The 6000-nt window shown below is 47.7% G+C and overlaps 1 protein-coding gene across 2 annotated transcripts in view; it reads right to left on the reverse strand.

Annotated features, from left to right (window-relative positions):
* Nucleotides 1–5155, reverse strand: part of ZNF697 (zinc finger protein 697) — a 41732-nt gene extending 36577 nt beyond the window's left edge. For both annotated transcript variants that reach the window (XM_069090208.1, XM_069090207.1), the window contains exon 1: nucleotides 4982–5155. The gene's annotated coding sequence lies outside the window, so the exon portion shown is untranslated. The remainder of the gene's footprint in view (nucleotides 1–4981) is intronic.
* Between the last annotated feature and the right edge of the window lie 845 nt (nucleotides 5156–6000).

Below are 6000 nucleotides of genomic sequence, written 5' to 3' on the forward strand. Positions count from 1 at the left end.
GTGGCAGATTCTCGCTGGCTGATTTCCAGAAGGCACTAAATGACCTTTTTTTAAAATCTGGGCAGACAGAAATGAAAAGAAGCTTGGAAGACAATCGTCTCCAATTTACCTGGATTCCACACCAAAAAAACGTTCCGACTCCTTTAGGCTCACCTGCACTGGTGTCTGGGTGAGCTGCATCAGACACCAGGGAACAGATAAATGGTCTGCAATGACTGGATGTTTATTGCCCGTTCCATCAGTTCATAGTTCTTAAATACTCAGTGTGCTAGGTTGAGTTAGGGACATTGAGAAGCCAGAGTTCCTACCAGACACCTTGTATAGTGGGAGTCCTCACTGACATTCCAACACCATGCTAAAAGTCTACTGAGTCTATTCTCATTAGGACGGCATTTTTACCCTGCCTCCCAATACTCAGTCACATTACTGCAGAGCTTCGAGGGTCATTTAATCCTGTATCTTCCTTTTACAGCTGAGCAAAGATGAGCCTCAGTTATGTCACTTGACAGCACCCAGAATGCATACACCAAATCCCCTTCTTCTTGCGATCATCCCAGGCTTGGCTTTCTGGCTGACTAAAATGAAAGCCCAGGAAGATAACTGCAGTTCTTCCCCACCAAGCAGAAGGAGTGGCCAGTGTGGAGACAAAGCAGCCAAGTTCAGATCCCAGGGCTAGCACTTCTGTGACCAGGGGCAAGTTATTCTGTTGGGGGGAGGGGGATTCAGTCATTTGCAAAATGAGGGGGTATGGGCTAAATACTTTCTAAGGGTCTCACCCACCAGCTCTGATAAAAACTCACCCAAGAGCTCAATGAGGTCTAGAAAGCCTCTCAACAATCAATAAGCATTTAAGCACTGTGCAAATGCTGGGAATACAAATTAAAAGCAAAAACTCCGCTGCTGATCCATTCATTTAAGGATTGGGCTCCACAACAAGCCTTTGGAGGAATGCTATTATCCCTTCGACCAAGAGACTTGTGACCTGCCCAGGGTCACACAGCTAGTCAGCAAGTAAGGCAGGATTAATTTTATAATCAGGTGTTCCCAACTCCATAATCAGTAAGATACTCACTTTACTGCCCTAGCAGCCTCTAAATTTATGACTCTAACCTTTGAGTCACACTTTGCACTGATCAGACCCGAAAAGTTGACCAAAACTGGCCAAGGAAGGGAAGACAATGAAACTGTCCCCAACGGCAGAGAGCTTATGGGAGGGAAGCAGCAACATCTACATAAACAATTAAATACAAAATATATAATAAGGAATTTCCTGGAGCAGGGCACTAGCAACAGGAAGAAGGGGAGAGAATAAGACATCACTTGAACTTGTCAGCTTTATCTTGCCAGGACTTATTCCCTTTCCCTTAAATAGACACTTGTAATTAGGCAAATGTTTAGATTCTTAAAAAAAAACACTTTTTTTTTTTAATGGGGAAGAGGATAATGGTGAGAATGATGAAATCCTACCAACTTTAGCCATACAGTATCTAGGGATGTTATCACTCAGCAGTGTTTAACTGAACCATCTGGTTTTTTTCCAGCCTCATCATGTCCCTCATTCCCAATCGAAAGGATTTAAGGCCAACTACTGCTTTCTGTTTCCTGACAGCACCAGACAGCTGCCCACCCCTTTACAGCTACAAAGGGCCAGTAGTTTCTCATCCAACTACCAGCTAGAGTGAGGGGGCGTTGAGGGAAACAGAAGTCCCTCATTTGTTGCTAAAAATAACTCAAGATCTATAAAGGAAGTGATTATCTTCCCATACAAGTAGACCCATAGAATGATGCAGATAACAAACTTGGTAAGGTTTGAAAACTGCTGGCAGATCAGACTTTTCTCACCATGGCACCTCCCCCACACCAAAGGATGTTAACTGTTATTGGGGAGGGGGGAAGGAAAGGGGCTGGAGGTAGGAGGATTCCAGTAACTCAGAAGGAAAGCTAGATGATCCTTAAGGGCAGGAAAAAAGTGTCGGAAAATAAAGATGTCCTGGCAACCTCCTTATCTCCCTCCCTCATCCCCCCAGAAGAACCCTGGGAATTTATCCAGGTTTGAAGTTAGGGTGTGAATATGAGAGAAAGACAGACATAGAATGAGAAAGACAGAGAGAGAGAGAGAGAAAGAGAGAGAGACAGAGAGCTGCATGCTAGCTGCTTGCTAGCTGCTTATCACCAAAAGGCTTTTGATAGTCCCATTCTCCTTAGCCCACACCCTCTAAACCTTACCCAGTAAATCTAGAAGAACAAATCTAGAACTTAAAACCAGGACATGACCCTTGCCCTCAGGAAGCTTACAGTCTATCTGACTTTGGAAAAACTTTCAAGCCAGTGTTGAGTTCAATAAAACTTTACTGCAGGGAACAAGGTCACATGCAAAAGGATATAAAACTATGGAAGCAATTCTAGTCAGAGTTCAATTTTCCCATGTAAAATGAAGGAGGCTGGTGATACAGAAGGAAAAAATGTTATATCCGGGAATAAGAGGACCAGACCCTACCCCTACTATTTATTACCTTCAACTTCAATTAAATACTTGACCTCTCAAAAGGTCAATTTCTCATCTATAGGGTAAAATGAGGGAATTGGCCTGGATCAGTAGTGTCAAACTCAAACCTAGGGCCACAAAACCATACCTAAATATCTGTGCAGGTTGCACAATGACTTAGAAAATCACATATTAGTATGATCTATATTTTATTGTATTTTTATCCGTTTTATTAAATATTTCCCAATTACATCTCACTGGTTCCACTGCACAGAAGTGTTGTGATCACATGCGGCCTCCAGGGCTTCAAGTTTGATGCCTCTAGGACCTCTAAGGTCCCATCCAGCTTGGACTACATCTCTCCCTCATTCAATAAATTTCAGTAATTTTCCTATTATCTCCAGGAACAAATATAAAATTTTTGGCATTTAAAGTCCTTCACACCTGGTCTCCTCCTACATTCCCAATCTTCTTACACATCATGCCACCGGCCATCTTCTTTGGGATCCAGTGACACTGACATTCTTGCTGCTCCTCCCACAAGACACTCTATCTTGAGACTCTCTGGGCATCTTCTCTGGCTGTCTGTCTCCCAAGCCTGGCACCCGTCCCTCCTCATCTCTACATCCTGACTTCCTTCAAGTCCCAGCTAAAATCCCATCTTCCACAAGATTTTTCTGGTCCATTTCCCTCTAGTGATTATCCTACGTACAACTTATTTCTACATGGTTATTGATACATCATCTCCTTCATCAGATTGAGTTCTTTGAGAGCAGTGACTATCTTTTGCCTTTCTTCGTATTCCCAGCTCTTAGCAAAGTGTGAGGTACAAGGAATGACCCTTCTTAAATACTTGCTGCTTGTTGATTTTATATGATATAGCTTATGCGGTAATCAACCTAATTCCTTGATCCAAAGCCATCCATTCATTTCCCCCAGCTACACACCCAGTCCAACCTATTCTCAGGTTTTTCAGTCTTTCCCTTCTTGCATTACACTAGTTTACTTTGCTTATTACTCATACTTCTACATTTGTGTATAGACCTCTGAGGCCGTTCTTTTCATTTCGAATTTTGTCTCCAGTGAATTTCTGCTTATCTCTATTGCTTCTCTTTTCCGGCAGTGCAGGAATAAGTTATTTTTTCACAGTAGATCCTCTCCAAACTAGCCAAGAAATCAATCCACTTTCACATCTACAAAATCTCTTCCCTAGCTTAAATGGCCCTCCACCCCACCCATTCCATCACTGCAAAGGGGAAGGGGAGGGGGGGGAGAAGCCTGACATGTTTCATTTCTCTTGAATATATTTTTCATCCCGGAGTCTTTTGGCCCATCCAAGAGAATGCAAACGGGCATCTTTGCTTCCCCACAACATACCACAGTGTGGAACCTTTTTATTTTTTTTCTATCAGGGTCATGGATGAGAATGGGGGTGAAAGAGGCAAGAGAATCAATCTAGGACCTTAGAGATTCTCTTCTCTTCCTCCCCACTCCCAAAACAAAGTCTTCGAAATCACCTGACCTTTTTTTTTTTTTCAAATTAAGATCACGAAGCCAGCGATTTTAAAAAACAATATCCAATTAGAGAGAATAATTTTAAGAAAAACCGTAGGGAGTTCCAAAAAAGGGATTAAGATGAACGCTTGAGCGGAAGAGCTGGAAGATTAAATTAAGGTAAAATCCAGGCAAAATGCTCCTCCATTCTCCCAGGGCACACAGGAGACACTTATCACTCACTTGTCTCCCCCACGTAGCTCCCAACTCCCCAAAGCCAGCTGCCTCCCAGGCTGAAGATCCCAACGCTGCCCCTAGGGCTCACTCTCGACTCCCAGAGAGAGGAGGCGCCCACCTGGAATGGAGAAATGCGTAGGTGCCCCTCCCTCCGGCCCCATCCCTCTCCCTCCCGTCCCAGCCCGGGCTCCGGTGCCCGCCGTACGGTTTTCCCAAGCAATCAAATGGCATTCATTAGGAGCCTCCCGTGTGCCAGGTACCGACCCGGCTAAGCGCTTAGAATACAATGAAACGCAAAACCCATAGGCGGCGATGGAAACATCACAGTGGGGCAAAGGAGAGCGCGCAAAGGGAGGGTGGGACGGAGAGGACCCTGCAATGCAGCCACCTTCTCACCAGGTGCCCTCATCCCTAGGGCCGTCCTGGCCCCGCTGGAGGTGAGACAAGGGCAGCGCAGCCAGTCTCCAACTGGAGCTACGCTCACACAAAGCCCTTCACCTTGCTTTCCAAGCTCCTCCCCAGGCTCTGTTCTTCCAAGGGTCTCGGATGCCCCCTTCGGTGGTCCGCGGCACGGTGCCCCCCCCCCACTCCTTCCATCTCTCTGGGGCTCGCCCCCCCTCAAGCCCAGCCCAGACCAACCCCTCCTCCCCACTCTGCAGCCGGGAGTCTCCGCGCGCCCCCTCCCCAATGGGATCGCTGCGGTGCCCACCCGGGGTGGCGGCTTCGTGGGCTCTCACCCCAGCGCGAGGAGTGTGCGGCGCTTACCTGCGTGGAGGCGGCGGGGGCTAGAGAAGGAGGAGGAGGACACGAAGCAGAGGAAGAAAAGGCGAGGCTGAGCACCCAGTGCCCCGCAGCTGTCCGGGCGGCGGAGCTCCTGCCCTTGTGCAGCGGCTGCAGCGGCCGCCGCGGGCTGACTCCTTACTGGGGCTTCCTGTTCGGCTGGACAAAGGACATTTCCTGGGAGGGGCGTGGGAATGCTCCCAGCATGCCTCAATTTGTAGTTCCCGGGGACTTCCTGCCCGCAGCCCCCCACGCCCCCGCATCTCCCTTTCCCGCAGGGACAGTCCGCGCACGCCTCCCGAGCCGAGCGCTGCGGCCCTGCGCCAGACACGCGCGGCCGGCCTTGGCTGCATCAGCCCTGCACTGCTACCTGCATCCCTCCCGGCTGATGAGCCACACGACATTTGGGGGGGTCCAACTGCGGGGCTCGTCGAAGTGTGCTGGAGGGATCCTTTTCTTTCTTTCCCAGGGGACTGTTTGGGATTTGGGTGTTATTTTTTTGGCTTGATTTCTGGAGTTTTAATATTTTATTTTCTACTAAAAACGCAGAAATCCTACTTTAGGAGTGGGGCGGAGCTGTCATAAAAAAATTTAAATCAATGTACTTGTGGCATTAATCTAAAGGAATTGATCTTGGGAATCTCCTGGGTCCTCATCTTTCTATGACTAACAGGCCTGATTGTTTCCTTTCTCCTACCTTCTGACATTCCCCCATCTTTGCTTTTTTCAAGTATGCTAAGAGGGCTGATGGCTTGGAATCCTGAGGGACTTTCTGTACCTTACTGCGGTAGCCCCTAAAAATAGACATGCTACCCTTTCCGAACGTTAGAGACCAAGGAAGAAGGGAGTGCCCTCTAAAGAAGTGAGGGGCGGGGGGCAGGGATGGCTGCTGAATCAATCACAGGACCTTAGTGGAGAGGACCCGAGAAGCCGCCCTGCTCCTCCGGCGCATTCTCCTATCCACTTAGAGTGTATGTGTGTGCACATGCACGGACACACATACC

Source organism: Petaurus breviceps, unplaced genomic scaffold (assembly GCF_028583685.1).
Source record: "Petaurus breviceps papuanus isolate PSGF00001 unplaced genomic scaffold, PetGlider_PUasm1.0 186, whole genome shotgun sequence".
NCBI classification, from domain to species: domain Eukaryota; kingdom Metazoa; phylum Chordata; class Mammalia; order Diprotodontia; family Petauridae; genus Petaurus; species Petaurus breviceps.